The following is a 26,485-nucleotide window of genomic DNA, read 5'->3' as shown; positions in this document are numbered from 1 at the left end:
ATGTTTAGATTAATTAGAACCAATATCTTTCGGTTAAGGCTAATATAGCCCATCATCGGCCATTAACATTTTTTCAACCCAATACCGTTCATTAATATAGGCAAATGTGTTAGATGGCAATCGTAGGTTTTTGAATATGTCAAACAAAGGAAACTATTTAACTATGGATGGTGTGAGAGTCCGTTTAAAACTTATAAATCTGTATACATATCGCACCCGCTTTTCAATTTCAGTTATTTAGCAAGAAAATTTAATATCATCAAACAATGTTGGATACAGTATAATTAGCTGTTAACGGGTCTTGGTGTAATAACATAATGAATATATATATATTAGAGTGTGCCTTTTAAATGCTAGTTACGTTCTACGGATTAAGACTAAGACGTGCAAGGAAGAGTCAAATTTATTAAGGATGTTTCCTGATATATTTATAACAATTTAACAACAGCAAAAGCCTTCTTCTCGTTGCTAGTCAACTGTTAGGGAAGCAATTTCAATACGTATCCGATAAAATTGAATGCGAAAATAAAAAAAGAAATTGAAGTGAAGCTGCCAAAAAGAAAGTTTAGCACTTTGGAAGATCAGCCGGTGGAGGTAAAAGCTTTTGGTTTGGAAGTTCTCCGTCCAAGACTAGCCAAGCCATCTTCAAGCCCCAACTTGTATGAACTTCTAAATGGCAATGCATGAACCATACCCCTGCTCAACACGTAAAAGATATCAATGAAAACACATAATATATCTTGTGTATACCTACGCTAAGAAACAGGCGTGCATTAATTAACAAACCTGGGTTATCTGCAAGAAATCGTATAGCAACCCACCCGCCGGTAGGGACCCCAACCGTGTTTCTTTCAATAGGGTCCACAAGGTTGAAGTTCTTTAGGTCCTTGTTAGGGTCATAGTTTCCAAACCCTTGACTAACAACAAAGAAGTTGAAGCCATGGAGATGAAGAGGGTGGCTTTCAATGCCAAGAATGCTGGTATCTTGCAACACTAACTCAACAGTAGTATTAAATGGAAGAACCAAAAGTTTTGTGCCATTGCTCACAAAGGTATTATTTGGAGGAGTCCCAGTATAGTTAAACCAATGTAAGGGGCTGATCGGGAAATAAGGACTATAAACACCATTTGATTGATCGGAATAATGGGACTGGAGAAGCGCAACACTTGGCTGTACAAAGGACACATTGTTAATAGATGTAGCGAACCTACTTCCATTTGGACCTTGGCAAGTTTTATTTTTTTCACAAGGACTGGTACCAAGTCCTACAGTGAAAAAAAGATGCTTGTCAATCTTCTGTGGGATATTAGCCGGAAACTGAGGACTTGCCAAGCTTCGAAGTCTATTTGAGAACCGTGTCACGAATGAAGTGTCGTTTAAAGATGGTAAAGTTGGTTTAAAGAGTGGCAGATTTTTCATGTGAATGGAGGACTCATATTCAAGAATACCAGCAACTGTGGAATTGTCAAAGGTTCCTTGTCCAGTTACATATGGTCTAGCAGACATAACAAAGTTGGCCCCAGGAAATTTCGGTTCGCTCTTAAGGAGGACATTGGTGGTTTGACCAGGAGCTAGTATAAGTGTTTCAGTGTCGAAAGGTTTTGTGTAAATGGCATCAGCTTCAACAACTGTGAGGGTGTGGTTTGCTATACTAAAAAAGAGTTCATCATTGAGTGCTGCATTGATGAGTCGAAGTAGGTATGTCTTCCCGAGCTTAACCTTCAGTTTGAACGTATCTGCCAATTTTAGGGAAAAAATATATCTTTAACCTATATATATATATATATATATGGTGACATGTACTATAAATATGAAATGCTAGCTATGCAATACCTTTAGAAGAGCAGTTGTACAAAGGACCTGGTAGCCCGTTGAAGGTATAGGGCATCAGACACATTTGGACCTCCACCAGTTTGTGTTGCTGTCACACCCTGGCTTTGTGGAAGCGTGGTTAATTTGGTGTGACTTCTTAATACCATAGCTTAACCATAACAAAGCTATATGAAATAAAACCATGCAAGATCATCCATTTAATTAAGTTTTTAAAAAAAAACAAATACAACAACATCGTCTTAACAAACACAAACATCAACATGACATAAACACAGTTTAAGGGCTGTGACTTGTCCAGGAAAGAGTCACATTCCCCAAACCCGGATGACCTCGTAACTAGTGCAGCGGGAAAACGTGTCAAACCGCGCCAGATCCTTTAATTCCCTGAAATACATGTAAGCTGAAAAATCAACAAAAATGTTGAGCGAGTTCATGTGTTTAGTATGTGCGCGCGGATAAACCTTTATAATCATTGTAAGTATGAATGTTTTGTGAACTCTGGTATGAAAGCAAACAAGGAAACATATCAGTTAATGTGTAACCACATGGTCCAACCTGCGGGCGCATGGGAGGGGATAGGACAAGGTCACCACATGGTCCAACCTTAGGGCGCATGGGTGGTGTTAAGACAAGGTCGCCACATGGTCCAACCTTAGGGCGCATGGGTGGTGTTAAGTCAAGGTCACCGCATGGTCCAACCTTAGGGCTCATGGGTGGGGTTTGTTATGCTCAAATAGGCCTATCACTTCTATCCCTCGATCGTACTACGAGGACTAATGTTCTTAAGATTTCGCCTACCCAATCACATAACCTAACAGTTCCTTCCTTAGCTGACCATACCATTCATAATTGTCCGTAGCTGTATGTAACATGTATTTCACCCCCGTAGTCTAGAAAACTGAAAACAGTTAAGAGAAAAAGGGGGACATGAACTCACTGTCGGTGCGTCTCTACCAAGTATACTCCAATCAGGCAGCTGTGCAACGACCTACATGTGCTAACTCTATTAGACGGACGGCCGTGCCTTAGCTTTATAGTTTAAGTTTTTTGGAAATAGTTAGACAACTATTTCGGGTTTACTTTTCATATATACTTGGTAGTTAATCTCCTTCCCAATGATGGGGGATTTAATACATGTGCGTTTGAATTATATCATTAAGTCTCACTTAATATATATATTTATTTCCAATTCCAAAATATAAATATTTTTCTCAAAAATATTATATTTTCATTTCACATAATTTTCCCCAAAAGTAACACGTTGATAAAATACGTGTTCATAAATATTTCCGTATAATGCGTAAGTTACGTTTTATCATTCAAGTGGTAATAAATATTACCAGTGTAACTTATATAGTTATCGTAGAGGCGTTCGTATTATTTTGGATCTGTTAACGTTCGAAAATATTATTTTTACTCTAAAAATAATATTTATGTATTTTCACAAAATAATCATAAACAGTGTGGTGAAAATATATTTACTAAACATATATTTATCACGATTAGTTTTGTGAAAATCCCACCTCCGATATTTTGTAAATAAAGTCATGGCGAAATTTATATTTCGAAAACATGTCAAAAAAATAATTCTAACACTTGTAGTTTAAATAATTTTAAGTGTTAGGTTTTTAGAAAAATTTCGCCAGAGTTTCCTCTGTAACTGGAGGTGGCCACGCTTTCAAGCGTATCATTTTCTTTTACTAGATCAATTTCAACAACTTCTTTATTCAATCAAACAATTTCCGACACATGAAACTAGTCGACAAGTATGTAAATCGCATAAATCACATCAACTTGTAGTTTTTCCGAAACTATAGTGTAAATCCCATTATATTTTGTGGATCTTTATATAAAGTAATTTGATCTCGTAAAAACCTCGTTTTTAGAGTAAATCCATCTTTACAACTTCTCGTCATCTTTTACAAAGATTGTTATTTTGTCGAAACTTTTCATTTCACAAGTGTTTACACACTTGTGGTTTATAAAAATCATGCTTGTTAGTATAAGATCCATTTTTAGAAAACATGATTTCTTTGACAGTCGGTCTTTTGAAAATACCACTTGCAGATACGTAGATCTGCTAGTTTTAAACACTATTCCACAAGTAAAACACTTTTACACAAGTTCATGATTCGCGTGTGGTAGAGTTTCACCTTCTAACCCTTGTTCTATTCATAACAACCTTATGTCATGATTCGTGATCATGACCAAACCGGGTTAAACGATGATCCGAGTTACCACAACATAGATCGGGTCTAAATAATCACAAATTTCAATTACTACAACATTTACACAACTAGTGAGCTTTTAACCATCATTTTTCATGTTTTTAGTAGACTTTAATGCTTCATTTTGTAAGATTCCGAGTTTTAACCGTCACACCACATATTAACCGCTTTAGATTAGTTCAAGATAGTGTTTTAAGCATCATACCTCTAGCTCGAGGCTAGGGAAGAATCTACGCGCAAATGAGGTGGATAAAAGCTAGGGAAAGAGGTCCTTCGAGCTCCGAGTGCACCAAGCTTCCTAATACGTGACCCTTGATGTTTGTATGATCTTGGAATGAGGAGATGGAAACCGAAAAATGGATGTAGGGGGAGGGGTGTGTTCGGCCGAGACTTAGAGAGCAAGAGGGAGAGTAGTTTTGTGGTGATGAGTTGTGAATGAGCTTAATGTGCATTTACATGTTCTTATAGACAAAAGTGTGGTTTAATAACCAATGAATCCCTTGTCATCTAGATATTAGACACAAGCTATTATAATAATCAAAAGTGGTACATGTCTAGTCACATGGTTACCAATCGGCCCAAGGGGGGGGGGGTTCTAGTTCGTTTGCAACTGAATTGATTAGATACTAGTTAAGATAAATAGGTTAGTTAAGTAGTTAACTCGGTTAGTTGCGTGTTGTGTTTTAAAGCGGGTGTTAGGGTGTTCAGGGACCCTAACTGGCTCAGAAAAAGATCAATAATGTTAATGTCAATATTTTCATGTTCCGGGCATAGTCCGGTTGTTCGGTTGGATAGTAATCCGTTAAAGCGCTTAATAAAGCTTTAAAGTGTCGTTAATACCATTTTTTTTGTGACACAACTTATTCCCGACACTTTGGAAAGTGTCTAGTAATATTTTTCTCATGCTTTGGCACTTTATTAGCTAGCTAGAAGCTGAATTGTAAATTAAAGTGCTGTGTTTTGTGCTCAGTGTATGTTTTAGGCACATCCGATCACTGTATCTTATTCCTAGAGACGCAGTTCTACAACCCTTGCATCCCTACACTCACTATGGGTGTAGTAAAATATTTCTGGCTCATACAGGCCTTAGAGGCAGTATCTGCCTGATGCTGGCTTTATCAGCATGTTCAATAGGTTATCCGTTCATAGTGCTACTGTGCTTTTGTGCATCATGTTTGTCACTAGAGTTCAGTATGTAAATAATGTAGTGACGGAAATCAAAGTATGATGCAGATATGTACATGTATCAGGAATCAAGTAGCAGTTCATCAGTAATTTCAAGTAAGCACAGTAATCAAGCAGCAATTAATTATTAGTTAAATCGTACGGATACCTGGTTTTGTGAGGGTTGTCACATTCTCCCCCCGTTAGAAAAATTTCGTCCCGAAATTTTAAGTTCTGCTTGTAGAAGCAGGGTTCTTAAATAAGTGGGGGTATCTCTCTTTCATTCGGTCCTCACGCTCCAGGTGAATTCAGGACCATGTCTGGCATTCCAACGAACTTTGACGAGCTTGACACTGCTCCGGCGGGTCTTGTTCACTTTCCAATCCGTGACCTCAACGGGTTTTTCAACGAAGTGGAGCGTGTCATCAACATGAATTTCGTCGGTAGGAATGACAACGGTATCTTGCGTTGGACTTCTCTTTAGGTTGGATACGTGAAATGTATCGTGAATTCCATTTAGTTCAGCAGGTAGATCCAACTTGTATGCTACGGACCCAATTCTTTCCAGAATCCTGAACGGGCCAATATACCGCGGATTTAACTTCCCACGCTTCCCAAAGCGTGCCACACCCTTCCAGGGTGATACCTTCAATAAAACCATATCACCTACATTAAACTCTAGAGGTTTCCTGCTTCGATCCGCGTAGGCTTTCTGACGGTCACGAGCCGCACTGATGCGATCTCGGATCTGTGCAATCTTATCTGTGGTTTCCTGGACTACATCAGGACCAACCAACTGTCTATCACCTGCGTCAGACCAACAAAGCGGTGATCTGCACTTGCGCCCATATAAAGCTTCGAATGGCGCGGCACCAATACTCGTATGGTAGCTGTTGTTGTATGAAAACTCAACCAAGGGTAAATGCTTATCCCAGCTACCGCCCAAATCCATACACACGCTCTCGGCATGTCCTCCCACGTCTGAATCGTCCGCTCGCTTTGACCGTCGGTCTGCGGGTGAAACGCGGTGCTCATATTCAGCTTTAAGCCAAAAGCTTCTTGGAAGGATTGCCATGTCCTTGAGACAAACCTACCATCTCTATCGGAGATGATTGAGAGGGGTACTCCATGGCGCATAACAATCTCTCTTATGTATATTTCAGTCAGCTTGCTCGTATCATCCTTTTCTCGGATATGTAAAAAGTGTGCTGACTTTGTTAATCGATCCACTATTACCCAAATAGTGTCATGGCCTCTTGGCGTTCTTGGCAATTCTGTAACAAAATCCATGGAGATTTGTTCCCACTTCCACTTGGGAATCTCTAGTTGTTGCAGAAGTCCTGAAGGCTTTTGGTATTCCTCTTTAACCTTAGCGCATGTTAAACATTTGCTCACATAGACCGCCACATAGCCTTTCATCCTAGGCCACCAATAATAATCCTTAAGATCATGGTACATCTTATCCGCTCCAGGATGGATAGAGTACCGTGATTTGTGGGCTTCATCGAAGATAACCTTCCTTAAACCTCCAAACAAAGGAACCCAAATCCTTTTCTCAAAACACAACGTTCCTTCCTTGTTTGGTACCAATAACTTCTCCATCCCACGGAGATACTCTTCTTCAAGGTTTCTTTCCTTGAGAGCTTCTTTCTGCGCGGCACGAATGCGTAGAGGAAAATCGGTTCGAATAACCATCTCCAAAGCCCTAACCCTTATGGGCTTGATCCTTTCCTTTCGACTTAGGGCATCGGCGACCACGTTCGCCTTCCCTGGATGATACTTTATCTCGCAGTCGTAGTCGTTCAACAACTCGACGCATCGTCTTTGCCTCATATTCAACTCCTTCTGGTTGAATATATGTTGTAGGCTCTTGTGATCTGTGAAAATTGTACACTTCGTACCATAAAGGTAGTGTCTCCAGATCTTTAAAGCAAAAATTATTGCGCCAAGCTCCAATTCATGTGTGGTATAGTTCTTTTCATGTACCTTCAGCTGACGTGACGCGTAAGCAATAACTTTTTGGCGTTGCATCAACACGCAACCCAATCCTTGACGCGAAGTGTCGCAATATACCACAAAATCATCTGTACCTTCCGGTAGTGCTAAGATTGGCGCGTTGCAAAGCTTATCTTTCAATATTTGAAACGCTTCTTCCTGTTTGATTCCCCAATCAAACTTCTTGTCCTTCTGTGTGAGTAGCGTTAATGGTTAAGCGATCTTTGAAAATCTCTCAATGAATCTTCGGTAATAGCCAGCCAAACCCAAGAATTGCCGAATCTCGGTTGGTATCTTTGGCGTTTCACAATCCTTGATCGCCTCGATCTTGGTTGGATTCACGTGGATTCCATCTCCATTTACCATGTGCCCAAGGAATTGCACCCCTCGTAGCCAAAACTCACACTTAGAGAACTTGGCATACAACTATTCCTTCTTTAGCAGCTCCAGAATGGCTCTCAAATGCTGCTCATGCTCAGCCTTCGTCTTTGAATAAATCAAAATATCATAGATGAATACAATCACGAACTTATCCAAGTACGGCTTACAAACTCAATTCATTAGATCCATGAATACTGCAGGTGCGTTTGTCAACCCAAACGGCATAACCAGAAACTCGTAGTGCCCATAACGAGTTCTGAAAGCTGTCTTTGGGATACTCTCCTCTTGTATCCTTAACTGATGGTATCCAGATCGCAAGTCGATCTTTGAGTAAAAGCTTGAACCTTGCAGTTGATCAAACAGATCATCAATTCTTGGCAGAGGGTATCTATTCTTGATCGTCAGCTTGTTCAGCTCCCGGTAGATGATGTTTATTTGAAAATCATCATCCTTCTTTTTGACGAGTAGTAATGGGGTTACCCCAAAAGGGAATTTTGGTCTGTTATCTTCCTTCTCTATCCATTGCTAAAACTTCTCTGTCAATCCTTGCATCTCCGAAAATGTAAGTCGCTACGATGCATTGACTACGGGTGCAGTGCCTGGAATTAAATTGACGCGGGATTCGACTAATCGTTGAGGAGACGATTCCGGCAAGTCTTCGAGGAAGACTTCGGGGTATTCTCCAATCACAGGGATATCTTCGGGTTTTGGTTCTTCGGCTTCTTTTTCCACGACATGAGCCAAGAATGCAACACATCCTTTGTGCGAAAATTTTTGTGTCTTCTTTGCCTGATGATCCGTAGGAGCGTATCCTGCTCCATGAATCACAATCATTTCTCCGTTCGTCGTCGGGGTGCGGATGACAATCTCCGCTGGGTTGTTCGACAACCAGTCCATCCCAATTATCACATCGAAGCTTCCGTTAGGCTTGTTCTATCGAGAACTGGGTATCTAGGTTACTTACTACTAAAACAACTATATTTTCTGAAGCTAAAATTTGACAATACTGTCAAATAGAGCGTAACATTGACTATTATGAGACGTACCGATATCCACGCTTGGATTCTATCCCCGCTGTTGAACTTTCATCCACGTGCCTGAGTGTTCTTAGGGCAATACTTCCTGAAATGCCCCACATCACCGCAATTAAAACATGCTTGGCCACAGCCTTGATCGTCACCATCCCTGCCTTGATAGTTGTCGTCGTCGTTATTTCCTCCGCGATTTTCGTTACCATCTTGACCTCTATTTCCATGTTCAGTACCTTGCCGACACGTTTCCTTGACATGTCCCACCTTGCCACAGTTACCACATTTTCCATATCTACACCGCCCGTTATGGTGACGTCGACAGTTGTCGCACTTTGGTAGGATACCCGTGTACTCTTTTCTCTTTTTGGTCTTGTCGTCGCTACTCGACTGGGTACCCTGTTTGAAATTCGCCAACTTCCTCTTGTTGTCCCCAGATGACTCTACATGAGTCTCCTTCTTCTCCTCAGAGGCTGAAAATTTGTTCATCCTGATTGCCTCTTCCGTCAGGGCTACACTTAGATTGATGGCCTCAGAGATTGTTGCAGGCTTTGATGCCGTTACCATGCTCATGATTTGGGGTGCCAATCCCCAAATGAAACGCTCAATCCTTTTAAACTCCGGATCTACCATGTAAAGAACGATACGCGATAGAACTTGGAACTTCTCCACATACTCAGCTATTTTTGGACCTTCCATCTTCAAGTTCCAGAACTCAGTTTCTACCTTCTGGCTTTCTGTTCTTGAACAGTACTTTTTATGCATTAGCTTTTTCAGCTCGTCCCATGATAGAGCATACGCAGCAGCCTCGCCCATTGTCTGAACCTGAAGTTTCCACCATGACAGAGCCCCATCTCGGAACATCCCGGAAATGTACGTGACCTGATCTCTTGGGGCGCATTTGCTCGCACGCAAAACAGTTTCCGTCTTCTCAATCCAGCGTACGAAGGCTACGGCACCCCCAGTGCCGTCGAAATGTAGAGGCTGGCAGCCTATGAACTGCTTGTAGGTGCAGCCGTTGGGTGGGTTATTTCCTGAGGTACCTCCGTTGCGCTCGGAGTGATGGCCTCGTATTGTGCGATGACTGCAGCAATGATTCCCTGAAGTTCCGCCTCGTTGGTGGGTATGCGTACATCCCGTCTTGGAGGCATCTTCTAAATGATGATCGTATGGGTCAGGTCATAGTAAGTAAAGTGTACGTAAGTATATAACAATATCAACACATAACATCTCATGTTATAAATAAATCAATCATATAACATCTCATGTCATAGAACATAAACAATAGATCACTGCGATTGCATTGCCACAAATCAAGACCAGAATGTAAGGTTTACAGGTACCCAACTGTATCATACAACATCAATGACTTAAAAGGTGACGACCCTAGGCAAGTCGTGCGATTGCTGGACATGTTCAGGAATCTCTGGTTCGTCCATTTTCAAATTCCAGGACTCCATCTCAAGCTTCTGTTATTCCAGTCTTAGAACCATATTTCTCCTTAATCATTTCCTTGAGTCTCGTCCCAGCTCAGTGCATAAGCAGCATCTGTACCAAGGGTCTGAATCTGAAGATCCTATCATGAGAGTGTGCCATCTAGAAATGACCCCGAGGTAAAGGTAACACTCTGTTGGGGTGAACAGTTAGTCATTCTTAGAATGGAGTCAATCTTTTCGGACCAACGAACAAATGCAATGGCGTTTACTGTTTCTTCGAAGTTCAAAGGCTTGCAGTTCAGGAACTGCTTATAGGTGTGGTCAGTTGGGGGGGTTATTTCCAGTAGTGCCATCGCTGTGCCTAAAGCGGAGAGATTCATGTCGTGTAATTGCCTATGAGTTGCGTTTTCGCAGCTCGGCTTCTATCCTTGGCAACGTATTGGTGTTTGTGTCACGCCTGAGTGGCATTCTCTTCTGCCGAAATGGCATGAAGCGGGTTAGACAACATTCCAATTGTCTATGAGATACATGGCACCATAAGCCATCATGTAATCACCCAATTTTACACGTAAATGTACTCAATGTATGGGTGGGGAAAATAAATTTCTGAGCCTTTACATAGGCTTGCCAATTTGGTTTGATGCTTGTAATAGAATGAACTCGAGGCTACATCACCTTGGTCATTAGTTATTTCCTGCTACATTGGTTTTCATTAGCTTGACTCGCAGAGTCCACCAGAATTTATGTGCACTACAATTCGTTATTACGTGGGCCCCCATAATAATAAATTATCTTGCACAGTTACCCCACATTGTCTCTCGTCCAAGCAGATGATCAACCAAGGAGCAACAGCAGGTGCATTGGCATGAACAGGGTCATGCTCCAATGCGGGGTCAAGAGCAACGCCTGGCTCAGGGCCATGGCTGGCTCCGGATCAACAAACTCCATCTCAAAAATCAGCTGGATCAACCATCACAGGGGGGTTGCAGGATCCTCCAAGGGCTGGTCTAAGTGTATGAACTCAAGGTCATGGTCTGGATCAAAACCATGTTGAAGAACAGGATCACCCTCAATACTGTGATCAAGCTCAAAGCTGTGTGCAGGAAACGGTGCAGCTAATGATGCCGTATCAGGGTCGGCATCGTGTGAATGGTGCTGCACTCCCTGTATATGCGAAAATGCGGATGTCGGAAACTCAATGAGTCTGGGACAGGGGAATGGGCATGAGTTTCCCCCGCAGAAGCGTCCGCAAGCAGTAGGCTAATACCAGCAGCAATAGGGCCTCGCCCTCGAATGGGTCCTCCTCTAGTAGATCGTTATCGTCGACAGAGGCCATGTCAGGGGCATATCAACAATGGGATAAGCGGCAAGGGGCACAGGAGCAGGGATCACCGCGAGTGGCAAATTCCCAACAAGATGGCCATCAGTAGGCTCTGATACGACTTCAGGCAGCGCAAAGGGCCGAATGTCGTCATTGTCTGTGCCGGTAGTATCGGAAATGTGCACCTCGTGCTCCGATGAACTATGTCGTCTAATGCTATGGCCATGGGATTCGTAGTGTCCATCTTTCTTGTACATGATGAAAGCATGACGTTTGTAACATAAACACATATACGTATAACAATCACATCAACATATAAACATGTTAGTCAGCAATAAGCAATCAAATAATTCTCCTAGTCCCACTAGCCTCCCAGCCTCCCAGACTGATATTCCTAGTCCCACTAGCCAAATTCCTCCCAGCCTCCCAGGCTGCTCTATCATCTACCTCGACCTCTCAGATCGAGCCTCGGCCCCCAAGACCGAGCCTCAGCCTCCATGACTGAGCCTACTCTTCCTAGTCTCACTAGCCATCTACCTCGATCTCTAAGATCGAGCCTCGGCCTCCAAGACTGAGCCTAAAAATAATAAATAAAATGTGCTCAACATTTGTTTATAAAAAGGTTTTGGATCTGGACTTAAGTGGTATGCAGTAAAAATGTTTTCGTGAGAGCCCTAGTGATCATAGTCTAGACTCGAGAAGGAATCCTAGTTCGCTATGATCAGAGCTCTGATACCAAGCTGTCACACCCTGGCTTTGCGGAAGCGTGGTTAATTTGGTGTGACTTCTAAATACCATAGCTTAATCATAACAAAGCTATATGAAATAAAACCATGCAAGATCATCCATTTAATTAAGTTTTTAAAAAAAACCAAATACAACAACATCGTCTTAACAAACACAAACATCAACATGACATAAACACAGTTTAAGGGCTGTGACTTGTCCAGGAAAGAGTCACATTCCCCAAACCCGGATGACCTCGTAACTAGTGCAGCGGGAAAACGTGTCATACCGCGCCAGATCCTTTTATTCCCTGAAATACATGTAAGTTGAAAAATCAACAAAAATGTTGAGCGAGTTCATGTGTTTAGTATGTGCGCGCGGATAAACCTTTATAATCATTGTGAGTATGAATGTTTTGTGAACTCTGGTATGAAAGCAAACAAGGAAACATATCAGTTAATGTGTAACCACATGGTCCAACCTGCCGGCGCATGGGAGGGGATAGGACAAGGTCACCACATGGTCCAACCTTAGGGCGCATGGGTGGTGTTAAGACAAGGTCACCACATGGTCCAACCTTAGGGCGCATGGGTGGTGTTAAGTCAAGGTCACCGCATGGTCCAACCTTAGGGCTCATGGGTGGGGTTTGTTATGCTCAAATAGGCCTATCACTTCTATCCCTCGATCGTACTACAAGGACTAATGTTCTTAAGATTTCGCCTACCCAATCACATAACCTAACAGTTCCTTCCTTAGCTGACCATACCATTCATAATTGTCCGTAGCTGTATGTAACATGTATTTCACCCCCGTAGTTTAGAAAACTGAAAACAGTTAAGAGAAAAAGGGGGACATGAACTCACTGTCGGTGCGTCTCTACCAAGTATACTCCAATCGGGCAGCTGTGCAACGACCTACATGTGCTAACTCTATTAGACGGACGGCCGTGCCTTAGCTTTATAGTTTAAGTTTTTGGGAAATAGTTAGACAACTATTTCGGGTTTACTTTTCGTATATACTTGGTAGTTAATCTCCTTCCCAAGGATGGGGGATTTAATACATGTGCGTTTGAATTATATCATTAAGTCTCACTTAATATATATATATATTTATTTCCAAATCCAAAATATAAATATTTTTCTCAAAAATATTATATTTTCATTTCACATAATTTTCCCCAAAAATAATACGTTGATAAAATACGCGTTCATAAATATTTCCGTATAATGCGTAAGTTACGTTTTATCATTCGAGTGGTAATAAATATTACCAGTGTAACTTATATAGTTATTGTAGAGGCGTTCGTATTATTTTGGATCTGTTAACGTTCGAAAATATTATTTTTACTCTAAAAATAATATTTATGTATTTTCACAAAATAATCATAAACAGTGTGGTGAAAATATATTTACTAAACATATATTTAACACGTTTAGTTTTGTGAAAATCCCACCTCCGATATTTTGTAAATAAAGTCATGGCGAAATTTATATTTCGAAAACATGTCAAAAAAATAATTCTAACACTTGTAGTGTAAATAATTTTAAGTGTTAGGTTTTTAGAAAAATTTCGCCAGAGTTTCCTCTGTAACTGGAGGTGGCCACGCTTTCAAGCGTATCATTTTCTTTTACTAGATCAATTTCAACAACTTCTTTATTCAATCAAACAATTTCCGACACATCAAACTAGTCGACAAGTATGTAAATCGCATAAATCACATGAACTTGTAGTTTTTCCGAAACTATAGTGTAAATCCCATAATATTTTGTGGATCTTTATATAAAGTAATTTGATCTCGTAAAAACCTCGTTTTTAGAGTAAATCCATCTTTACAACTTCTCGTCATCTTTTACAAAGATTGTTATTTTGTCGAAACTTTTCATTTCGCAAGTGTTTACACACTTGTGGTTTATAAAAATCATGCTTGTTAGTATAAGATCCATTTTTAGAAAACATGATTTCTTTGACAGTCGGTCTTTTGAAAATACCACTTGCAGATACGTAGATCTGCTAGTTTTAAACACTATTCCACAAGTAAAACACTTTTACACAAGTTCATGATTCCCGTGTGGTAGAGTTTCACCTTCTAACCCTTGTTCTATTCATAACAACCTTATGTCATGATTCGTGATCATGACCAAACCGGGTTAAACGATGATCCGAGTTACCACAACATAGATCGGGTCTAAATAATCACAAATTTCAATTACTACAACATTTACACAACTAGTGAGCTTTTAACCATCATTTTTCATGTTTTTAGTAGACTTTAATGCTTCATTTTGTAAGATTCCGAGTTTTAACCGTCACACCACATATTAACCGCTTTAGATTAGTTCAAGATAGTGTTATAAGCATCATACCTCTAGCTCGAGGCTAGGGAAGAATCTACGCGCAAATGAGGTGGATAAAAGCTAGGGAAAGAGGTCCTTCGAGCTCCGAGTGCACCAAGCTTCCTAATACGTGACCCTTGATGTTTGTATGATCTTGGAATGAGGAGATGGCAACCGAAAAATGGATGTAGGGGGAGGGGTGTGTTCGGCCGAGACTTAGAGAGCAAGAGGGAGAGTAGTTTTGTGGTGATGAGTTGTGAATGAGCTTAATGTGCATTTACATGTTCTTATAGACAAAAGTGTGGTTTAATAACCAATGGATCCCTTGTCATCTAGATATTAGACACTAGCTATTATAATAATCAAAAGTGGTACATGTCTAGTCACATGGTGACCGATCGGCCCAAGGGGGGGGGGGTTCTAGTTCGTTTGCAACTGAATTGGTTAGATACTAGTTAAGATAAATAGGTTAGTTAAGTAGTTAACTCGGTTAGTTGCGTGTTGTGTTTTAAAGCGGGTGTTAGGGTGTTCAGGGACCCTAACTGGCTCAGAAAAAGATCAATAATGTTAATGTCAATATTTTCATGTTCCGGGCATAGTCCGGTTGTTCGGTTGGATAGTAATCCGTTAAAGCGCTTAATAAAGCTTTAAAGTGTCGTTAATACCATTTTTTTGTGACACAACTTATTCCCGACACTTTGGAAAGTGTCTAGTAATATTTTTCTCATGCTTTGGCACTTTATTAGCTAGCTAGAAGCTGAATTGTAAATTAAAGTGCTGTGTTTTGTGCTCAGTGTATGTTTTAGGCACATCCGATCACTGTATCTTATTCCTAGAGACGCAGTTCTACAACCCTTGCATCCCTACACTCACTATGGGTGTAGTAAAATATTTCTGGCTCATACAGGCCTTAGAGGTAGTATCTGCCTGATGCTGGCTTTATCAGCATGTTCAATAGGTTATCCGTTCATAGTGCTACTGTGCTTTTGTGCATCATGTTTGTCACTAGAGTTCAGTATGTAAATAATGTAGTAACGGAAATCAAAGTATGATGCAGATATGTACAAGTATCAGGAATCAAGTAGCAGTTCATCAGTAATTTCAAGTAAGCACAGTAATTAAGCAGCAATTAATTATTAGTTAAATCGTACGGATACCTGGTTTTGTGAGGGTTGTCACAGTTGCTTGGGCAATTATGGCTTCTGGATTAGTATTAAACCACTCCCCTGCAGACATAAAGGTTCTCAGCCTATGCAACTTTACAAACATGAGATATCAATCACAGAGAAGTAATTTTACCAAAGATGATGGGAACTTCTTTATAGGGCTTTGAAAAAGGGTATGGGACATTAAGCTTTGGGAGAATGATAAGAGGGCCATAGAGACTCGCTCGTAGCCATGATATATGTGCATGCCAAAACAAAGTTCCTCTTTGTCCAACCACCGTATAGTTGTACACATAACTCTGTCCCGTTTGAATGGGGCATTGTGTTATGTAAGCGGCCCGTCTGCCCATCCACTCCGTAGCTGACGAATACCATGCCTGCATGGGACATTAATATTTATCACATGCATCTAATAGAAATACAAAATATATATATAATGAAACATGCAGCTCTTGTACCAATGGATTCTAATATTATTGGAGACGTGGTTGTTAACTTTGATAAGCAAGCGGTCACCCTCCGTAGCTACAATACGTGGACCTGGAAATTTCCCGTTCACTGTCACCATGTTCCTCGTGTGGCAAAGTCTTGTCACATTTTGCAGCTGGATCTGCACAAGTGTACGTATTTTATATCCAGATGTTAAAGAAAATTAAAAGAGCTAACATTTTAGATATGGCATGCAACATACGTTAAACTCGTAGCTCCTGGTGGTGCCAGCAACAGAATACACCGAAAGAAGAAGTAAAGTTGTCGCAACTAGTATTCTCAGAAAACCACCCATCTCGATCTCACTTGCAAGAAGCTGAATGCTTTTGTTACTGCATGCACTGAAACTTGGATAGATATATATTATATATAGGCTGGCCAGGTTGAGTCAAAGGATGATAAAAGATATTTTAAAGTTGACCATCTAGCTACTGTTGTTGGTGTGCAACTTTAGAGTGCCAAGAAAGAGATAATTTTCATCTATTATTCAAAACCTTTCCTTTGTCGTAAGGACTTGTTCCTTTTCTGTAATACCATGAAATTTTTTATTGTATCATTTTTTTATTTTTTATTTTGAATGTCTCACTTACAAACCAAGCTAATATATAAGAAAACCTGTGGATATACTATATTCCAGTTGTCACTTCGATCTATTACTACAAATTAATGTTACATATTTGTACTTGATGAATATGTATTAATCATGAAAGAAAATCTTTGATTTCATAGACAAGGACTCTTTCCATTGCACCAAATATTCATTTTGTTGGCTTTTCTTTTATAATAAATTATATATAAAAAATATATAACATTTTAACAAGAGTGAATTACAAGTTTGTCCTTTATTTATATAACAAATTTCAGGCGGTGTCCTTTGTCTTTAAAATTGATGAATTTTGTACTTATTGTTTCAAAATCTTACACGGTATGTCCTTTAACCCTAACTCAATTAACTTACTTTTGCTGTTAAATCAGATGCACATAACGGTATAATTGTCCTTTTAACTTATTCTTTAAAAAATATCCTTTAAGAAAATGAAAATAGTATATATTCCATCTCTTTCTCTCTCTAATAAACCCTCTTTCTCTTTCTATTCCATCTCTCTCTTTCTTTACAGATTCCATCACCACCACCAGAACCTCCTCACACCACCACCACTCTTCCCCTCTACACCGCGTCCATAACAGTTTCTGAGACTCCACAATATAATTACTTGAATTTGCAAAGAAAAGATGAAGTATTTAAGTGGATGGTGGGGATTAGATTCTTTAATTGTAATTGTAATGACCTAATCTATTTTGTTTGACCGTACGAATATAGATTCTTTAACAAAAGCGTGTTCCACTTTTACTTACTTTCCATATTGGAAAATGTTAATAGGTGAATCCACATGGCTGAATCACTCTCTGCACTTTTTATTGGGTTGAAAAGATTAATTTTATTTGCTTACTTATATGCAGTTTCCCTGTAATCTTGTCCAAAATTTTGTTTGCTTGAGGTGTTTGAGCAATTTATGTCTTTGCCCCTTTGGGATTTGACTGGTCTCTATCTGATTTGTACTGACATCCACCGCAACTTCTTCTTCCACTGCCGTATTTCAGGTGGCCGTTGGGTTTGTTTTACACAAACAGGGGTTTATAAACATGAGGGCCACTTGTGAATCAGATAGAGACTAATGAAAACGAAAGGCAGTTATTAGGGGATTTTGTTGAAAACGAAAACTAATGAGATTGTGTATGTAGGTTTGCGATGGTGGACGTCGGAGAGAGGTTTCAGGTGGCCGTCGGAGTGATGGAGAGTTTAGAAAGAGAAAGAGAGAAGCCGACATACATAAAATAGACTAAAAAGGCAGTTATCATTCAAAAAAATGGGGAGAGGGAGAGACACGGCCAACTGGCACAGGGCAGAGCAAGATCAGGCGATCTATCAAGAACAGAGAGAGATGAGTTTAGAGAGAGAGAGCGATTAGATTAAAGGTTTTTACTTTTTAAATTTTACACAAATAGTCCGTTGTTATAATTTATTTACTCAATAGTCCATATGAATATAAAATGACAAGAATACCCTTGTGTATAAGGCACATGACCATATTTAACTAAAAAATCTAACTGAGTTAGGGCTAAAGGATGTAACGTGCAAGATTTTGAAACATTAAGTACATAACTTGTCAACTTTTACGCTAAAGGACAGCGCCTGCAATTTGACGTAAACATAAAGGACAAAACCTGTAATTTACTCTTTTAACAATTATAGTGCCCTTATCTGTGGTTTTGGTTGTATCCAAAAATGTGTTTGTTTATTGAAATTGATTGTATAGGTTTGTTAGATTTGTGATTTCAAGTGTATAGATTCATTAGTTATCGGTTGGTTTTGGTTGATAGTTGGTCAGTTTTGCGTATTTCCGATCAACTTTCAGTCAATGTTATTCTTCGAAACAGTTGACTGTGTTCTACGTTAATTTTGGATCCTAATCGTTTGAACTGTTGTTATCCAGTCAAGCTTAATCCCAAAAAATCTTTAGCGACGGAGAGATCACGTTCAAATTTAGTGAGTGACTGAATGTCATGGTTTAAGATTTTAGAAACAATTGAGCGTTATCGTTTGTATGTCTTAGTGATTAAGTAAGGGAATTTAAACAATCAGGTCTTATAGATTAGAGTAGTATTTTAGTGATTTTATAAACCATTTTATTAGATCCTTCGAATTCTTTTAGCGAATCAACCTTTTCGTTATAGTTGTTGTCCTAACGATCAAATTAAATAGTTTGGAAGTTTGTTTTTGCGATTGAGATTAAACGATTCAACCACATCGTTTGAATATTTGTTTTAGCGATTAATGTAACGTTTCGTATTGTTCAATTGTTTTCCATTGTAATGTAACTCATATTTTTTTTCCACATATAATTCTTTAACTAATTATTCTTGCATGATACGTAAACAATCACGAATACACGTTTATATAATTCAAAACAAAGCCATACATTGAGATTATATTTTCTTTGAAATGTTGAATCAAAAGTATTGATATCATATACAAGCATGCATACACCTTAAACCCTAAAAACTGTAAGTTCAGGAGCAGTTCACCGAAGAACACAAGATCCGCGTTTCATCCGGTTTAACATGCGGAATCCGTTAAACAGAACCGTAATCATGCACACGTAAGCAAATATAAACAGTTGAAGTTTTATTACGATTCAAACAAGATCTGGATCGAGTTTCGACACAAAACAACGTCTTTCTAATAAGCTCTCTTGTGCTCGGTTTCGGAAATTATAAGAAGTTCTTAGCGTATGACCATATATATAGAGTTTAAGAATCCACGTAGGAGTGTCCGATGTGCATGAGTTCTGTGCTTTTTACTCTTACGTAGGACTCCTACGTTTCCACTTCCATGCGCGTTACTCCATACATGCGTCCATCTAAATAATGTCATCATTGCCATGCCTTGTAGGTTGTGAAAAGCTTGGTGAAATCATCATATCATACATCAATCATAATGATGTGTGATACACCTACAACTTAACGAAACCTACCGAAACCTCTGGGCCAAACCCTAGTGAAAACTCTGTCTGGAAGACTTACTGACTTAAGTCGGTTACACGTTATGTACATTTAGATTTATAACTATGGACATACAAAAGTACACTAACAGTCTCCTGTTGGACATAGCGAAATCTGGGATTTTAAGTCTTGATCTGTCTTGGATAACATCTTGTTGGACCTACAATAGAACAAATAAATGATATTCAAAAGCCAAAACATGATCAAGTGATCAAGAAATAATAAATAGAAGTTTGAACCAGATTCAATTCGTCCCAAAGATAGTGAATCTTGAACACCTAAATCAGAGCATCTCTTGAAGACCAGCAAATGTCCGTTTAAAGCCTTAGAACCGTTGTTCATGAAGAAACAAGGTTTGTTCAAGTCCTAAAGTCTGTTGAAGCAAAGGTCTAATGAAGAAGACCAAACATCTGTCTGGCAAAAAAGATGTTTAGAAAAAGCAACAAAGGATAGCTTAACAGTTGCTTTCCAATGTAACAGTATTTTCTTTTTAACAATGTTTAGCACAGTTAGATCAGTTGTTTGATTTACACAGATGTCTGCAATATCTGTGGAATCTTTTCTGTTAGGAATGTTAGATGTCACTATTAGGGTGATGTCAGCCAATCACAAATATAACTTTCGTACTTAGTATAAATATGTTACCTATTAGAGATCTATTCATCACTACACATCGCCTTTTCTTTTGTATGAACATAATTGTTTAGTAATCATTCTAAGAGGGAGTCTGTAAAATAAATCTTCTGTAAAACATTTTATAATCAATTGAATCTTTAATGAAAAATAGATGTTGATGATGATTTCTTGTTTGTGATTGTTTATCTTTACATACAATATAAAATTGGTTTGATCTTATTTGTTGATTAATCACAAGCCTTGTAAACTCTGACTTAACCCATCTTCAAGTGAAACCTCAATCTTCCCCTTGAATGATGCTCTTGTTAGTGCATATTCTGTGTGTCCGTCACTGTGCGAATAGGCTAGATAGAGCATGTATTGAATATTGTATAGATGAGAGTTAGATACGAACACATGAGATTTGGTGCTTAGAAGTGGTCCGTACAGACGAGACTCATCTGCACGGATGAATCATGCCTATAAATAGATTCATGTGTTAAAATTTGTTAAGCTTTGGAGTTCCCAGAGGGGAGATGCTGGGGAAATTTTTTCTCAAGCTTGTAAAAGATGTATACTCTTTTGGTATGAATGATGCTTTCAACTTATGGCTAATTCTTCTGCTTCTACTCCGTTCTTTATCATATTCAACTGAATTCGTTCTTTTCTACCCAAACTTCTATCGCAACCTGCCAGATCCTGAACTCTCAGCTCACATCTAACATTACCAGGTTTCCATGGAAGATTTTGAAAAAAAAATTGGATTTTGAAAGAAAATCTTTTTGTATTTTGAAAGAAAATCTTTTTAGATTTTGAATATTGCATGTAGAAATGTAAAAAATACTAAATGTAATATTTACAGTTCATATTTTTATGAGAAAATGTGTCAGAGGATCATATCTGTTTATGGGACATATTATTTGCACCATTGGTCTAAGAAACATTCAGTTTAAATAATTCACGTGGATTGTGGATATGGATTATCCACTTAGACTCAATCTAAAACTATCGTAGTGTTCACCGATACGTTAAGGTACATTAATTTTTCACTATGTTCTGATGGACCCCACAATGTTAGCATATCCGCTCATCATGTAATAATACACAGACCAAAATAATGCCTTTAAACATCTTCAACTATGGTATGTGCAATAATAATGCAGAATGTTTAAACATTAACAATTAGCTCAATCTTTCAATACGCAAAAAGTCCAATGTTTAAACCAAAGAAGAAATAAAAACTAGTTGAAATCGTTTAAATCGTAACCACCAGTTCGATATTCTCATATACGCTGAGATGATCCAAGATTTAAATGAAACACCAAGTAAAATAACGTATAAAAGTTTTGAGAAACGTTTAGACACTAAAATCTAGTTCAATACTTTCGTATACATAGAGGATGCCCAATGCTTAAAAAAAATAATGAAATAAAACAAGTATACATCTTTTGAAAATGAAAACATAATCACATTGATTTTTTAGTTAACTGTGAAAGTTCTCAAACTGGCCGGTTTTTATGCTTTGCAGCATTCAGCGATTACCGAGTAGGTACACAGTCACGAAGGACAAACCTAATATTATGCTCCCAATTGTGTTTCCCACTAGAACTAGGCTTTTTTTTAGTTTGTATCGTTTTTGCAAAACTATGAGTTTAGCTAAGCCTACCGACACATCTTTAGTAACACCGTTTAAAACTTTTAAACATAAAAGTCTTTAGCATGCACTGATAGTCTACTGATTTACTATCATTTTCTCTTTTCGCGACTATAATCTCGTTTTATAAGTTTTCAATGTTTTTAACATTTTGATAATTTTCTAATGTATTTGGCTTTTTGAAATTTATCAATCTGAAATGATTTTGAAACGATGTTTTTAAATTTTACAGAAATTTTGAACTTAAATTTATACCCCCCTAAAATCTAAAACTTCTTTTCAAAGTCGAAAATAAGAATCTTCCATATTAACCCAAAAACGAATTTCACTTCTTTAACCTTTGCACAATCAACCACTACATTTGAATATACATTTGTTCACAGCTTGGTTACCCTACACACGTAAATGAACTTATTTAGTTTCGAATTGGAACCAAATCTATATTGGATATGAGTTGACCAAATTCATTGACATAGGAAACACCAGTCCATTCCTAGTCCCGCTTATCGTCAAACAATTCTGAAATTTCAACTAGGTCATTTAAAACCTTAGCCTTCCAAAACGGATTTAGTGTCGCAGCTGTTTGATAAACAACTTTCTTCTCAACCGTTCTTTCTCATGACTTCTCTTTTGTCTTCATATTCGTATATGATTATCACACCCTGTATTCCACGGTAGGCCCTGACTTGGGGTACATGACGAGATTGGTACAGATAAATAAATAACACAGCGGAAGTCGTTAGAATTAAAACACTATTACAAATTATAATGTCTGAAATATTATACAGGCGGAAATGTATAAAGATCCACAAGTGGATCGAAAATAAACACAAGAAAGGAAAATCAAATCTAACGTTTGCTGGACTAATTAAAAAGCGTTAAATAAATTGGACAAGTAGCTAATCAGCTAAAGTTGCTAGAAGAAATGGCTGGTATACATGATGTATTTCATGTATACAACTTAAGGAAGTGTTTGGCAGATCCAACTTAATCAAGGCCATTAGAAGACGTAGATAACAAACTGAACTTCACGGAAACACCAATAAAGATTCTTGACTTTCAAGAAAGAAAACTAAGAAAGAAGATAATTCCCCAAATGTTGGTCCAGTGGGAATGTCAGAAAGGACCCGAGAAAACTTGGGAGGTAGAAGAAGAAATGAAAGTCAAATACCCTCAACTGTTTGAAAGTCTAAACTTGGGGTCAGGTTTCAAAACTTTGGTTTATTGGGTCAAAAACATGGGCCCGATTAGTCCGATTTTGACTGACTTTTACCGATTTTGTCCGACTTTTACCGACTTTGACCGATTTTTTTGACCAACTTGGATAAATTTAGGCGATAAGTCACCAATTAGCGCCTAGGCGCCGATTAATCGGTCGCCTAGGCCGATTTCTGCAACATTGGTATCATCAAACAATGTTGGATACAGTATAATTTGTTGTTAGTGGGTTTTGGTGTAATAACATAATGAATAAGAAAAAATATTTATTAGAGTGTGCCTTTTAAATGCTGGGTGAGAGTTAGCTACAAAGTCCATTTTTCCTACAACGTGTAAAAAGTGATAAAACACCATAAAGTCAACATAAAACACACTCAAAACCTACAAATAACAAAGTGAAGATTAATAAAATGTCATATATGTGGGTTTTGTATCGTGTTTTGGATGATAAGGATTTGATTATTGAATGACTAACACTAGTGTGTTTTATGTTGATTATCATGTTGTGTTTTATATTCATAGTTCTACGATTGTGTGTTTGATGTTTTTATGGACTGTTATGTTTGGATATTGTGTTTTAGTGATTTTCACTCTGTTATTTGTAGGTTTTAAGTGTGTTTTATGGCTAAAATTGTGGTGTTTTATGACTTTGTATACTTTGCAAGGAAAAGTGGACTTTGTAGCCGAACCCCACCCTTAAATGCTAGTTGCGTTCTACGGATTAAGACAAGGAAGAGTCAAATTTTATTAAGGATGTTTCCGGATATATTTATAACAATTTAACAACAGCAAAAGCCTTCTTCTCGTTGCTAGTCAATACGTATCCGATAAAATTGAATGCTAAAATAAAAAAAAAATAAAAAAAGAATTGAAGTGAAGCCGCCGAAAAGAAAGTTTAGCACTTTGGAAGATCAGCCGGTGGAGGTAAAAGCTTTTGGTTTGGAAGTTTTCCATGCAAGACTAGCCAAGCCATCTTCAAACCCCAACTTGTATGAACTTCTAAATGGCAATGCATGAACCATACCCCTGCTCAACACGTAAAAGATATCAATGAAAACTCATAATATATCTTGTGTAAGAACCAGGCGTGCATTAATTAACAAACCTGGGTTATCAGCAAGAAATCGTAAAGCAACCCACCCGCCGGTAGGGACCCCAACCGTGTTTCTTTCGATAGGGTCCACAAGGTTGAAGTTCTTTGGGTCCTTGTTAGGGTCATAGTTTCCAAACCCTTGACCAACAACAAAGAAGTTGAAGCCATGGAGATGAAGAGGGTGGCTTTCAACGCCAAGAATGCTGGTATCTTGCAACACTAACTCAACACTAGTATTAAATGGAAGAACCATAAGTTTTGTGTCATTGCTCACAAAGGTATTATTTGGAGGAGTCCCAGTATAGTTAAACCAATGTAAGGGGCTGATCGGGAAATAAGGACTATAAACACCATTTGATTGATCGGTTTCGGAAATTATAAGAAGTTCTTAGCGTATGACCATATATATAGAGTTTAAGAATCCACATAGGAGTGTCCGATGTGCATGAGTTCTGTGCTTTTTACTCTTACGTAGGACTCCTACGTTTCCACTTCCATGCGCATTACTCCATACATGCGTCCATCTATATAATGTCATCATTGCCATGCCCTCTGTAGGTTGTGAAAAGCTTCAAGAAATCATCATATCATACATCAATCATAATGATGTGTGATACATCTACAACTTCACGAAACCTACCGAAACCTCTGGGCCAAACCCTAGTGAAAACTCTGTCTGGAACACTTACTGACTTAAGTCTGTTACACGTTATGTACATTTAGATTTATAACTATGGACATACAAAAGTACACTAACAGTCTCCTGTTGGACATAGCGAAATCTGGGATTTTAAGTCTTGATCTGTCTTGGATAACATCTTGTTGGACCTACAATAGAACAAATAAATGATATTCAAAAGCCAAAACATGATCAAGTGAGATCAAGAAATAAATAGAAGTTTGAACCAGATTCAATTCGTCCCAAAGATAGTGAATCTTGAACACCTAAATCAGAGCATCTCTTGAAGACCAGCAAATGTCCGTTTAAAGGTATAGGCATTAGACACATTTGGACCTCCACCAGTTTGTGTTGCTTAGGCAATTATGGCTTCTGGATCAGTATTAAACCACTCCCCTGCAGACATAAAGGTTCTCAGCCTATACAACTTTACAAACATGAGATATCAATCACAGAGAAGTAATTTTACCAAAGATGATGGGAACTTCTTTATAGGGCTTTGAAAAAGGGTATGGGACATTAAGCTTTGGGAGAATGATAAGAGGGCCATAGAGACTCGCTCGTAGCCATGATATATGTGCATGCCAAAACAAAGTTCCTCTTTGTCCAACCACCGTATAGTTGTACACATAACTCTGTCCCGTTTGAATGGGGCATTGTGTTATGTAAGCGGGCCCGTCTGCCCATCCACTCCGTAGCTGACGAATACCATGCCTGCATGGGACATTAATATTTTGTCACATGCATCTAATAGAAATACAAAATATATATAATGAAACATGCAGCTCTTGTACCAATGGATTGTAATATTATTGGAGACCTAGTTGTTAACTTTGATAAGCAAGCGGTCACCCTCCCTAGCTACAATACGTGGACCTGGAAATTTCCCGTTCACTGTCACCATGCTCCTCGTGTGGCAAAGTCTTGTCACATTTTGCAGCTGGATCTGCACAAGTGTCCGTATTTTATATCCAGATGTTAAAGAAAATTAAAAGAGCTAACATTTTAGATATGGCATGCAACATACATTAAACTCGTAGCTCCTGGTGGTGCCAGCAACAGAATACACCGAAAGAAGAAGTAAAGTTGTCGCAACTAGTATTCTCAGAAAACCACCCATCTCGATCTCACTTGCAAGAAGCTGAATGCTTTTGTTACTGCATGCACTGAAACTTGGATAGATATATATAGGCTGGCCAGGTTGAGTCAAAGGATGATAATAGATATTTTAAAGTTGACCACCTAGCTACTGTTGTTGGTGTGCAACTTTAGAGTGCCAAGAAAGAGATAATTTTCATCTATTATTCAAAACCTTTCCTTTGTCGTAAGGACTTGTTCCTTTTATGTAATACCACCAAATTTTTTATTATATCCATTTTATTTTTTTCTTATTTTTTAATGTCTCACTTACAAACCAAGCTAATATATAAGAAAACCTGTGAATGCTTACTGGATACTATATTCCAATTGTCACTTCCATCCATTACTACGAATTAATGTTACATAACTTGATGAATATGTATTAATCATGAAAGATGAAATCCGGCCTAATGTTGTGTAC

At 38.5% G+C, this 26,485-nt stretch overlaps 2 pseudogenes; both read right to left on the bottom strand.

Moving 5' to 3' along the window:
- Positions 1-385: 385 nt before the first annotated feature.
- LOC110895560 lies at positions 386-16,396 on the bottom strand (annotated as a pseudogene).
- Positions 16,397-23,952: 7,556 nt separating this feature from the next.
- Positions 23,953-26,049, bottom strand: LOC110893262 (annotated as a pseudogene).
- Between the last annotated feature and the right edge of the window lie 436 nt (positions 26,050-26,485).

Source organism: Helianthus annuus, chromosome 12 (assembly GCF_002127325.2).
Source record: "Helianthus annuus cultivar XRQ/B chromosome 12, HanXRQr2.0-SUNRISE, whole genome shotgun sequence".
NCBI lineage: Eukaryota > Viridiplantae > Streptophyta > Magnoliopsida > Asterales > Asteraceae > Helianthus > Helianthus annuus.
This window is presented reverse-complemented; position numbering and strand designations above follow the sequence as displayed.